Raw genomic sequence first — 14,447 nt, forward strand, 5'->3', positions numbered from 1 at the left:
GGAAAGGAAAGGAAAGGAAAGGAAAGGAAAGGAAAGGAAAGGAAAGGGGGAAGGAAGGAAGGAAGGAAGGGGAAAGAAGAAAGAAAAAGAGAAAGAAAGAAAAGGAAGAAGAAAGTAAGGAAGGAGAAAGAAAGGAAAGAAGGAAGGAAGGAAAAACTAAAAGAAAAAATGCCATGAACAATATCTATGACATAATTATATAGTCATGCTCTTACATACAATTCTTTTCATAAATTATTGGAGTACAGATGGTATTTGGTTACATGAATAAGTTCTTTAGTGGTGACTTGTAAGATTTTGGTGCATCCATCACTTGAGCAGTACACCCTGCACCATATATGTAATCTTTTATCCCTCACCCCCTCCCACTCTTCCCCCCAAGTCCCCAAAGTCCATTGTATCATTCCCCTGCCTTTGCATCCTCATAGCTTAGCTCCAGTGTATCAGTGAGAACATACAATGTTTGGTTTTCCATTCACTTAGAATAATAGTCTCCAGTCTCATCCAGGTCCCTGCAAATGCCATTAATTCATTCCTTTTCATGGCTGCGTAGTATTCCATCACATATATATCCATATGTATCCATATATATATATTCCATCATATATATGTGTGTATATATATATTCCATCATATATATGTGTGTATATATATATTCCATCATATATATATATGTGTGTGTGTGTATATATATATATATACATAAAATCACAGTTTCTTTATCCACTCATTGATTGATGGGCATTTGGGTTGGTTCCATGATTTTGCTATTGTGAATCCTGCCACTATAAACATGTGTGTGCAAGTATCTTTTTTGAATAATGACTTGTTTTCCTCTGGGTAGATACCAAGTAGTGGGATTTCTGGATGAAATGGTAGCCCACTCTCACCACTCCTCTTCAACATAGTACTGGAAGTCCTAGCCAAAGCAATTAGACAATAGAAAGAAATAAAGGGCATCCAAATCGGTAAAGAGGAAGTCAAACTGCCACTGTTTGCTGAGTATATGATCATTTACCTAGAAAATCCTTAGGACTCCTCCAGAAAGCTCCTAGAACTGATAAAAGAATTCAGCAGAGCTTCCACATACAAGATTAATGTACACAAATCAGTACTTCTTCTATATACACCAATGGCAACGAAGCAGAGAAGCAAATTAAGAACTCGACCCCTTTTACAGTAGCTGTAAAAAAAAAAGAAAAATTTAGGAAGATACCTAACCAAGGATTCAAAAGACCTCTAGAAGAAAAACTACAAATCACTGCTGAAAGAAATCATAGATGACACAAACAAATGGAAACACATCCCATGCTCATGGACGGGTAGAATCAATATTGTGAAAATGACCATACTGCCAAAAGAAATCTACAAATTCAACACAATCCCCATTAAAATACCACATACAATTTAAAGAATATAAATCTCAAACAAGTAGTTATGACATTTGCTTATAGGGTTCAGCATATGCCCCATTCTCAAATCTCCAAAAGAAAAAAAATTGCATTAAATCAGGAAAAGAATAAAGGATTAAAATGGTGAAAAATGTAAATCAGAGGTAGAAAAAAGTTTATTCCTCGTAAATGAATTGCCTTCCAACTTTACCAAAGTTTTTGCTTTGGTTTGGAACATCCATACTGCTTACAACAGAAAGAGACAAAGTCTGAAAATATTTTCTCTCTCTTTGGTGTTTTAGTTCCTTATGGGAGTTTCCTTCTATTTTTATTCTGCATATTGTCCTATATAATGATTGTGTTTATTCACTTGTGGCTTTGAAAAAGGCTTTATTCATTTTTATTTCTTTTTTCCCCTGATTCTAGAAATATTAGTACTGCATATATAGAAGAAAACAATTAAATGAGATCCAGGGGAGGGGAGGGGGGGAATGATAAGGGATTTGCATAATTGTATGCACATGGTTGTCAATTGTTGATCTTGCTCCGACCCGCTATGCTATAACTCAAGCTGTCATACTGTGTGGAAAGCAGTAAAATTTCCTATTATGAGAAAATGAAGGCTTAAATCAACATGCACTTATTCTGTGAGCAATCTATTATTTAAATCAAAACGTATTGAATGTTACTCTTAAACTATCTCATTCAACTCATTTTAAACAAGTGTTATAATCAGTTTCTTTTCCATGCAAAGAAATTAAACTTCAGGGATATTACAGTTGAGTGATTTCTGCAAGAGAGATTCTTCTCCATATGTTTTTGTTTGTTTGGGGGTTTTCTTGAAATTCCATTAAAATTGATAAGTTCTAAAGTGATATTTTTGTTCACAATTTATTTTCCAAATTGGGTTTGCATAGATGTCATGTAGACATTTTGAAAGAAATTTGAGATAGAAGTTTATGATTTTTTTGTAAGATTTTGCCAGTCTTACTCAAATTCCAGGAGAATGTTAACAACATAATATTTATAGATCTTTTTCTCTCACATGATAGAAAAAAAATAGCTCAGAGTACTCTGAGTTATGTGAAGTATGCCAAACTTATGAGGCCCAGGGAGACAAGAGTGTGTGAGACTTCGGCCACACTCACTCACCCTCGTACCCATGCCTTGGGGCAATTGTTTGAAAGCATTTTATTTCTGACTAGCTGCCTCACTTAGTAGCTTCATGTCCCTGGAATCTGTGATACAAAGAACAATGTATAGCCAATCAATATTTTATGTTGCTTTCATGTAAATTCTTGGTAAACAATTTAGGAACTGCCTCTTCTTTTCCTTTAAAAACTCACTTGTTCCTGCTGTTAATCAGAGCATACATTCAAGACAACTTGAACCTATGGTCCTGGGTTACAGTCTTCAAACTTGGACCAAATAAACTCTCTACTTACAACACGTGTGTCTCATGTTTCCCCCCCCTGATTAGGCTAACATGTCTACACAGCTAACATCTGTCTAGATGATGAGAAAAGCTAATAGAGTCCATTGTTGGGACACACACACACAGACACACACGCACACACACACACAAAACAGAAGTCACACACTTAGAAAAGATCTGGTCGTATATTCAAAATAACCCTAACTGCTCATACTTGTAACAACCACACAATTCACTGGACTTCTCAGGGGTGCAGGATTAGCAATTAACAGGAGTTGCAGTGCTGTTTATATAGCGTTTGAAAGCTTTCCTCCTTCCCTTGCAGGACCTTATCAAAATAATCCAGGCCAGGTGCAGTGGCTCATGCCTGTAATCCCAACACTATGGGAGGCCGAGGTGGGCGGATCACTTGAGGCCAGGAGTTCAAGACCAGCCTGGCCAACATGGCGAAACCCTGTCTCTACGAAAAATACAAAAATTAGCTGGGTGTGGTGGCGCATACCTGTAGACCCAGCTGCTCGGGAAACTGAGGCATGATAATCGTTTGAACCTGGAAAGTGGAGGTTGCAGTGAGCTGAGATCACACTACTGCACTCCAGCCTGGGTGACTGGGCAAGACCCTGTCTCAGAAAAACAAAAACAAAAATCCAGAAGATGGAGCACATGTCAGTGTAAAATAACTTTGATGCTGAAGGAAGGCACAGCTCTTGAAAGATTCACACACATTTCTTTTACAAAGGTACTATTCTGACTTCAATGGTGAACTATAAGTCTTGTTAAATTAAATGAGGTGGTCAGGCTTCCATACTTGGAGTCTCTACGTAACAGAGATCTAATGTAATATGTAGAAAAGAAAAAAAAAAAAACGTTTGGGTTTCACCTCATTACAAACAGTTGAGCTTCAGTTAATCACAGCTATCCAACCAATCAGATTGTTCTCAAATAAGGTGAATGCCTCATCATATTATGTTCAAATAAAGAAGATGGCCAGCTGTGGCCAATCAGATGATTTTTCTACTTTGCTTCTGTGTTTGGTCTATGAAAAACCTCTCTCGTCACACTGGTTGGCACAACTTTCCAAACCTCCTCTGCTTCCAAGTGCTGCCCGACTTGTGAATCACTCTTTGCTCAAATAAACTCTGCTAAATTCTTCTAAAGTTTTTTTTATTATTATTTTAATAGTATAAAAAACTCACATAATCAAAATACTGATTTTTTGCATCATGGCTGATAAAGGCTTGTTTATATAGAGGAGAGACAATACAGTGTCTGCTTAGATGTGATGCATTTCGGAAGCCACCTTGAGAAAGATCGTACTGCCCATATATGTTCCTGTGAAATTACAACAAAACATTCCATCTAGGAAGAAAAATAACACTCTTTGTTTCTTAACTGAAGCTCCTCATGATTTCATTTAAAAAAGTAATTCCAACAGGAAAACAAAATTGCTGGGTGGATAAAGTAATGTTTTGGGTCATAAAAAAAGTATCTTTGTTGTTTGCACTGTTTCAGGCAAGATAAGTGAGGAGATGTTGTGCTAGCAAAGAGGCAAAAGTGGGTAGGTTATAGAGATTCTTTTATTCTACTAAGATGTGTGACCATACTGCAGAATTCCACTTTTATTTTCCTGGTTGACTCAAACCTGAGTTATTAATGTTAAATTATCCATGTGTTCACATATTATTAATGTAATTGGTAACAAACTATTAATTTTATGTATAATAAATGTATTGTAAAAGTTAACAAGTATTCATTAATGATCCGTTGTTATTAATACTTATATTTTTGTGTTCTGTGGCTTTCTAAGGCCACTCCAGGGACATTGAGAACAATGTCTTTGCCTGCACTAAATAAATGAGCAGAACAATGGTTAACGGAGTTCTCTTTACAGGGCTCTTCTTTAATCAGTGATGTCTTCTTGTTTTAGAAGGATAAAATAGCCTCTCTTTGTTGTTAAGTTTAGTGTCTCTATTTTTGCCCTAAATTGTATTGGTCTTTGAGATTTCAATATGGACCATAATTATATGTATTTGTTGGTATTCAATATGCTTCACATATTCAATTTGCTTCACATTTCAAACGCAATTTCACAATAAAACATTCTACGGGGATTCATTTTCCAGCCCTTCTACGTAAATATTCAAAAACACACTCTTGATCCTAATCCATAGAATCATAAAATCACGCCCTGTAGATTCATACTTCAGGATAATGAAGATAGTGAGTGATCTGAAATAAATCACACCTGAGACTATAGGCATGCACCACCACACTTGCATTTAGGCCAAGGTGGGAAGATCACTTGAGGCCAAGAATTCAAGTCCAGCCCTGGAAACATAGTGAAACACCATCTCTTAAAAATAAAAATAGATGGCCAAGTGTGGTGGCTCACGCCTCTAATCCCATCACTTTGGGAGGCTGAGGTGGGTGGATCATATGAGGTCAGAGTTTCAAGACCAGCCTGGCCAACATGGTGAAAACCCATCTCTACAAAAATAAAAAAATTACCCTGGCATGATGGCAGGTGCCTGTATTGGGAGGCTGAGGCGGGAGAACTGCTTGAACCCAGGAGGCGGAGGTTGCAGTGAGCCAAGTTCACACCATTGCATTCCAGCCTGGGCAACAGTGTGAGACTGTCTAAATATATATACATAAAATATTTTAAAAATAAATTAAAATAGATTTTTTAAATTTAAATGTATTTACCATTTGACAAAGATGTATATATTAATTGTGTACAGCATGATGTTTTGATATTTGTATACATTGTGGGATGGCTAAATCAAGCTAATTAACTTATTTATGATCTCATATGCTGTGTGTTTTTGTGTGGCGTGAATAATAGATTTTGAGCAATTAACGGGGCAACTGGGCATTTTTTCATCCATGCTGGCTCCTGTTCACTCACGTTATATGTACAGGGCACTAATAATGCTGTATCAGGGCCCTCAAGCTCCACAATGGAAGGCTGGGATTTTTAAGATGGTAAGTAAGGCTATAATTTACCTTCAGTCACTTCCTTCAACCTTGGGTCCAGCTCATACACAGATGACAGTAGTCATAAACCAAGACCTCAGTCTCTGAATTTACAAGAGAAGAATGACAATGTCTATGGAAAAAAGTGATTCAATTGCTTTTAAGCCCCAACTGAGTGTGGGGAATGGGGTTCTTTATGTTGGATGCATGCACAGCAAAGGGAATTGTATTAGTTTGTTCTCACAGTGCTATAAAGAACTACCTGAGACTGGGTAATTTATAAACAAAATAACTTTAATTGACTCACAGTTCCACAGGCTTAACAGAAAGCATGACTGAAAGACCTCAGGAAACTTACAATCATGGCAGAAAGCTAAGGGGAAGCAAGCACCCTCTTCACATGGCGGTAGGAGAGAAAGAGCGCGCAAAGGGGGAAGTGCTACACACTTTAAAACAATCAGGTTCTGTGAGAACTCACCCATTATCATGAGAATAGCAAAGGGAAAGTGCACCCCCATGATCCAATCACCTCCCACCAGATCCCTCCCTCGACACTGGGAATTACAATTTGACATGAGATTCGGGTGGGGACACAGAGCCAAACGTATCAGGAATGAATTGAAGATCAAGTGGACATATTTATGGCAAAAACACCTGCAGAGCAGTAAGACAGTTCTCCGAGCAAGCCACCAGTCTTTGATTATATCTTCTTTGAACTCAAATGTTTTTGTCAGTGACTATCACAGTAACTAAAAGACTGTTGAGTTAGAAAACAGATTGGTGGTTGTCAGGGCTGGAGGGAGAGTGTATGGGAAGTAACTACTTAATGGGTACTGAGTTTTTGTGTGATGATGAGAATATTCTGAAGTTAGATAGTGGTGATGGTTGTACAGCTCTGAACCTAAAAATAGTCATTGAACTGTATCCTTTGAAAGGTCAAATGTTATGGTCTATGAGTTATACTCTTTAAAAAGCCTCTAAACTTTAAACATTTAAATCTGTTATTCTAATGTATTAAATTGTTAAAATACATGATGCTGAAAATGATGTAGATAAATTATAGAAACCAACAATCTTATCATTTTTAAATTAAAATTTAATTGTTTAGTGAATATTTTATTCTTTAAAAATTTTGATATCAAAAGATTTTTCAGGGATGGGAATATTTGATTAAGGAATCACATTTGGAAGGCAGGAACATTCTCCAGAGATGTTAATTTTGACAATAAATCTTCCCCTAAAAGGAAATCCAAATAGAAATTTGAAATTGGCAAATCTTGAGCCTGCATCTAAGAATAAGAATATCCTCGGGTCGGGTGCGGTGGCTCACGCCTGTAATCCCAGGACTTTCAGAGGCCAAGGTGGGTGGATCACGAGGCTAGGAGATCGAGACCATCCTGGCTAACACGGTGAAACCCTGTCTCTACTGAAAATACAAAAAAATTAGCCGGGCATGGTGGCGGGTGCCTGTAGTCCCGGCTACTTGGGAGGCTGAGGCAGGAGAAAGGCGTGAATCCAGGAGGCGGAGCTTGCAGTGAGCAGAGATTGCGCCACTGCACTCCAGCCTGGGCGACAGAGTGAGACTCTGTCTCAAAAAAAAAAAAAAGAATATTCTCCCTTAATAAAACAATCGTATACATGCATTTTGAAAAACAACTTCAGCTCACATGGCCAGAAGATATTGCAGAAGCAAGTGCCATAAATTTACTTGTATGGTAAGCTCCTCAAGACTGAAATAAATAAAATCATATGTTTTCTGTTGTTTAGAATGGTTGTATTTAGAATCATGCATAATACTCATAAAAAAAAATCTAAATTCCAGTTAATTTTTAAGTCCTACTTCATAGTATATAGGTTGAATGGTAACTAAGGTGATTCAGCTGTTAATGTTCCAAAATACCACCATGAGTAAGATGCTATGAATTGGCCTTTTCCCCAAATAGATGTTTAGTGCCCATTATACTTAATTTCACCTAGTTCTTTGTGTCACCTTGTCTACTAATATCTTAACATTTTAAAGACAATAGTAGTAGAGAAATAATTCTCCCTCCCTCTCTCTCTCTCTCTGTCTCTGTCTTTCTCTGACTCTTTTTCTCTCTCTTCTCTTATGGTATCTTACTTGGCAAACAGCTTAGGATTTCGTAACCATACACACTTATTCCTGTACTAGGCAGTGAAGAGGAAGAATAGAAGAAGGTTACAGCCCTTCAAAATCTCATATTATTTTAAAAGTGCAGGCCCAGTGAGCTGGCTCACACCGTAATCCCAGTACTTCGGAAATCCAAGGCAGGAGGACCACTTGAACCCAGGAGCACAAGACCAGCTGGGGCAACATAGTAGACCCCTTCTCTGCAAAAAATAAAATAAATTAGCTGGATGTGGTGGTGCCCACCTGTACTTCCAGCAACTTGGGAGGCTAGGGTGGGAGGATCACTTGAGCTAGGAGATGGAGGCTACAGTGATCTTTGATTGCACCACTGCCCTCCAGCGTGGGTGACAGAGGGAAATCGCATGTCCGACAAAAAAATAAATAAGCAAAGAGGTCTTTCACACAGATAATCTCATCTAGTCCCCATTTTATGAGTGAGAAGATTGAAATCCAGGGCAATTAAATGCCATTTGTTGGTGGTTCTTAGCAACTCTCCACACTTTTATTCCAGCCACAGGCTTTCTTTGTAACAGCAGAAAATATATGTAATCAAATTAAATTAAAGAACACATACCACATCTTCCTCTTCTGTTGATACTTTTCCTGTGTATGCAACACACTTTTTTCCCTGCACCATGAGAGTTTAGCAAATGTTGACTGATGGAGTGCCAGGAGCTGGGAGCCCCAGTACTCAGTGGTAGAGAATGATCAACTATGTTCACAGCAGGAACATAGCTCAGATTCTCTGGGCTGTCTATCACAGGGCACTGTTGCAGGGAACTCCATAAGCACAGTGGAAATAAGATGACTTGCTAGTTTGCCAGGCCCCATGCCACTGGGAAGAGGCTCTCCATCACTATATCTGTAATACGGGAAGTGCCACCTTCAGCCAGTACACACTGATGAAGGCCATGTGGATGCTGAGAATCAACCCCTTACAACAGCACCTGGACTTTGACAATGTTCCACAAACAATTCTTTTCATCACCATAAGGCTCCACATCGCACACCCATAATGAAAGACAAATTATCTCTTTGAAACAATCATTAACAAAATATAAAAGGATTCATCTGAAGTCTAGGACAGTCACCTGCAGAGATCTAAGAGGTCACCTGCCTACAGCTGTTGTTGTTGTTTTCTTGTTTCTTTAAAAAAAATAAATTTATTTTAAGTTGGTGTACAGATTATTTCATCACCCAGGTAATAAGCATAGTACCCGACAGATAGTATTTTTATCTTGACCCTCATCCCACCCTCCACCTTCAAGTAGTCCCCAGTGACTATTGTTCCCCTCTTTGTGTCCATGTGTACTAAATGTTTAGCTCCCACTTATCAGTGAGAACATATAGTATTTGGTTTTCTGCTCCTGTGTTAGTTCACTTAGGCTAATGGCCTCCAACTCCATCCACGTTGCTGCAAAGAACATGATCTCGTTCTATTTCATGCCTGCACAGTATTCCATGTTGTCTATGTACCACATTTTCTTTATCCAGTCTACCACTAATGGACACCTAGGTTGATTCCATGTCTTTGCTATTGTGAATAGTGCTGAGATAAACATATGCATGCATGTGCCTTTATGGTAGAATGATTTATATTCCTCTGGGTATGTACCCAATAATGGGATTGCTGGGTCAAATGGTAGTTCTGTTTTAAGTTCTTTGAGAAATCACTTCGCACTACACAAAGAACAGCCCTGTGGAGGAGATCAACCCTAAGCTTCAGAACATACCTTTTCAAACAGATTCCATATCCCCTTTTCATTTGTCCACAGGATCCTCCCAAGTACTGTTAATATACCACACCAGGAAGAGAATCTTAATAAATTCATAAAAGCTAATGTGGTCCAGGCAGCATTTTATCACTAATTTATAGTTGATGCATCAATTCATAATGACATCAGAATAAAAAATGTATGAGACAAACAACTGCAACTAATAAGAAACTCTGTCTGGTATAAATATTGGATGTAAGAGGAAATCAGAATTCTAATAAGCATTAATTAGAAAATAGTACATTACTAAACTACTAGAAAACATGGTATTACTAAAGTTATGGGATGTAGCCAATGCCTTACTCAGAAGGCAAATTTATAATCTTAAATGTTAAATGTTTCCCCATTAATAATAGAGAATAAAAATAATTGGATCAAGCAAAAACAAACAAAAAAACCTGTCTTTGTCTTGCCTACTGATAACATTTTATCCAGTGTTAGACCTCTGAACTCACTACTTGAAAACCCAATCCCTCATTTGAAAAAAAAATGAAAAATGAAATATCGGCACACACTAATACGTGGATAAACCTTGAAGAAGTTATGCTGAATGAAAGAAGGACACATGGTGTATAATTCTACTTAAAGAAATGTCCAGAAGAGGCAAATTCATGGAGTCAAAAAGTAGGCTCGAGGTTTTCAGGGACTTGGGAGGGTGAGAGAAACAGGAGGGAATTTTTTTTTCTTTTTTGTGAGACAGAGACTTGCTCTATCACCCAGGCTGGAGTGCAGTGGCGTGATCACACCTCATTGCAGCCTCCACCTTCTTGAGCTCAGGTGATCTTCCCACCTCAGCCTTCTGAGTAGCTGGGAAGACAGGTGCACACCACCACATGCAGCTAATTTTTATATTTTTTGTAGAGACAGGGTCTCACTATGTTACCCAGGCTGGTCTCAAACTCCTGGACTCAAACCATCCACCCACCTTGGCCTCTCAAAGTGCCAGGATTATAGGCACAAACCATCACACCCAGTTCAGCAACTTTTAGTAGAAATGAGGCTTCTTTGTGCAGTTATAAAAGTATTTTGCAATTGGATAGTGGTGACATTGCACAATTATGAATATACTAAAAGCCACGGAGTTGTGCTCTTTAAAAGGGTGACTACTATGGTATATAATTTTATTTCACACACACAAAGATAATTCCACATCAAGTGTGGTTGCCATTAGAATTTTCTACTATACACAGCAACATGGATGGAGCTGAAGGACATTACCTGAAGTGAAACAGCTCAGAAACAGAAAGTCAAATACCGCATGTTCTCACTCATAAGTGGGAGGTAAATAATGTGTACACATGGACATAGAGAGTAGAATAATAGACACTGGAGACTCAGAAGGGTGGGAGGGTCAGGGAGGGAAAAGCAATGAGAAATTACTTATTGGGTATGATGTACATTATTCAGATGATGGATACACTAAAAGCCAAGACTTCACCACTAGGCAGTACACAGATGTAACAAAAATTGCACTTGGACCCCTTAAATTTATACAAATACAAAAGAAAAACGAGTTTATATATCCAGCTTAAAAATAAGAAGAATATGCTGCCATGGTTAATATACCCAATAGTGGGGGAAATTAGTTCTATTTAGGCTTTTCTCTGAAAACCATCTTTTGTTATAGAGACACCATTGCAGACATTGGTTGAAAACTTCCTATGAACCTGGATATTCCTTCATACTGTGCTATAAAAAAAATAAAAAATAAATAGCCTACTAAAATGAGTCGAACTAAAGACCTGAGATTCTATCCTGAGAAAGTCATACTTACTAGGTTGGCCTATTGTGGGATCTGGCCAGCAACCCGCAATGCAACAGGGCTCTCTCTTTGTTCTCAGGCGGATTGGCAGGTCAAGAAATAATAGACACACACAAAATAGTGAAAGCTGGGTCCAGAGGAGTCACCGCCTTCTGGTCCCACGGTGCCAACAATGCACTGGATATGCCAGCATTTATTATTAAGTTTAGTGAGGGCGGGGTAGGTTAGTGAGGGATTTAGGGTCATTTGATTATGAGGTTAGATGGTCACATGGGGATGAAGTAATTTGTTAACATAACATCTGTATGCAGAAGTACAGTATACAGAGATAAGAATTTATGATATAGTGTGTGCATCAGTAATTTCTAACAGAGCCTTAAAACAGAAACACGGTCTTTCCATAACCTATGATTAGCAAGATATTAATCAGCAGTAACAGTTACAACAAAAGCTGGTTACAAACAATCCATAGAAACCGGACGTGAAGCTACACAACCAGTTAGACCAGAAATTCTCAGAAGGGAGTATACCTTAACCCTAAAGAGGCCTAGAAGAGCCATGGCAAGATGAGGGCGTTTATAGCCCTATCTTATCCATATGGACAGGCGCCTCCCCACCCCACCACCTGCATCCGTTTATAGGCTCTCCACAAGGGTCACATTCCATTCCCAGAGCTATGAACATCTGCTTTTCTGGGATAGGAATCTTGGTGACATGAAGCCTCCCTGACTGCACGTCCGTTCATAGGCTCTCTGCAAGGGGAAGCACATCACACGCTGTTGGCTCGTTATGGCAGCCCAACCTGGCATTGTCTTTACACGATCCTGCATGCAATTTTGTATTTACAAAAATCAGGGGCATTTCATCTTTTATTCCATAGGAATAGTTTCAGAGGGTCTCCCCACATTGGCCCAAGACTGCCATTTAAGAACTTGGACTTAGGGAACTTCCCGCTACCCTAATTGATAAGCATAGTTCATGATGTCTAAATTACACCCCAAAAATGTAATTTGGGGGAACACCTGCCTTCCTTCCAGGTGGCTGAAATTTTGGTAGATGTCTTTGTGAAGATACCCCCATAAAAATCCCGGGTACTGAGTCTCCAAGGAGCTTCCCTGGTAGAGAGCATTTCAAACATGTCAAAATTCATCACTGGAGGAATGAGTCACATCCTCTGTGACTCCAGTGAAAGAGAATTTCCTTGGAAGTTTGCACCTGGTTTCTCATGGAGTTCACCCCATTTGCTTTTTCCTTTGGCTAAGTTTTCTTGCTATATTTTGCTTACATAAATCATAGCTTAAAGTATGATTATCTGCTCAGTCTTTTGAGTTATTATAGTAGATCATCAAATCTGGAGGCGGATTTGGAGATATGTTAGCACACCAACCTTCCCATAAGTTGGGCTCATAAAACTGTCTTAAAAAGCCTCATGAAGTTTGTGAACACAGGAGCTAGGAGGTATCAAAAAACATGGCATATTTCGGATCTTATCTGTAGACTTTGTATGCTCTGTTCTTGGAGGATATGAGCTGTCATTGCTAAAAACATTTTGCACAAAGAGTGTTTTAGTAGAAAAATTAGAAATGTTGGCTGCTGTGGCTCATGCCTCTAATCCCAGGACTTTGGGAGGCTGAGGTGGGAGGATTGCTTGAGCCAAGGGGTTTGAGACTAGCCTGGGCAATATAGCAAGACCCTGTCCTTACAAATAATTTTTTTAAATAGCTGGGCACAGTGGTGTGTGCCTGTGATTCCAAGAACTTGGGAGGCTGAGGTGGAAGGATTACTTGAGCCTAGGAGTTTGAGACCAGCCTGGGCAACATAGCAATACCCCATCTCCACAAATAATAATAATAAAATAGCCTGGTGTGGTAGCATGTGCCTCTGGTTCCAACTACTTAGGAGGCTGAGATGGGAAGATCACTTGAGCCCAGGAAGTTGAGGCTGCAGAGAGCTATGATCACATCATTGCACTCCAGCCTGGGTGACAAAGCAATACTCTGTCTCAAGAAAAAAAAAAAAAAAAAGGAAAGAGAAGGAAGGAAGGAAGGAAGGAAGGAAGGAAGGAAGGAAGGAAGGAAGGAAGGAAGGAAGGAAGGAAGGAAGGAAAGAAGGAAGGAAGGAAGGAGAAAAAGAACAGATATATTAAAAGACAGTATAAAATTGATCTCTTATAAATAAAACAGTGACAGAAAAGTGTTTTGGTTTTTAATTTCATAGGCTTTCCTTGTTACTTCTTCAGTAGTAAAAGCCACACTCCCTGGCCAGTCAACCAGTGTATGTGCCTTCTTTCATCATAAAATATCTGACTTATCTGCTATTTTCACATTTTCTGTGTGAAAACTTTCCACAAAATCTCACCAGGGCTATATTTATCAGAGGACACAAGTAAGTTGGGATGAGGCTCATCTTTTTCTGGCTTCTTTCCAAGAAAGGTAAATGACAAGTCAGCCCAAACAGATATGAAGAGCCAGGCTGATTTATAAGAGAACATGGACTCCCCAGACAGTTCTGTAGTGGCAGTGATCCCAGCTGCGATAAACCTGCTTGGCACTTTATAACACATTCCTGGAAGGATGATTTTTTTTCCCTCAAATAAAAATTGGCCTTTACTAACTTTGAAGTTGCAATTATATAGGACACGGTCTCCCCTCATTGATGACAATAGATTAACGATCTGTCCTTAGAAATTCTGTCTTCAATAACCAAAGTGGTGAAATTCTTGGTAAGTATCCAAAGGAAAATAAATCACTATATCAAAAAGACAACTGCACTTGTATGTTTATTGCAGTACTATTCACAAATGCAAAGATATGGAATCAACCTAAGTGCCCATCAACAGAGGGCTGCATAAAGAAAATGTAGTACATATACACTGTGGAAAACTACTCGGCCATACAAGAGAATGAAATCATGTCTTTTGCAACATAAATGGAACTAGAGGCCACTCTTCTTGGTAAAG

This window comes from Piliocolobus tephrosceles, chromosome Y (assembly GCF_002776525.5).
Source record: "Piliocolobus tephrosceles isolate RC106 chromosome Y, ASM277652v3, whole genome shotgun sequence".
NCBI classification, from domain to species: domain Eukaryota; kingdom Metazoa; phylum Chordata; class Mammalia; order Primates; family Cercopithecidae; genus Piliocolobus; species Piliocolobus tephrosceles.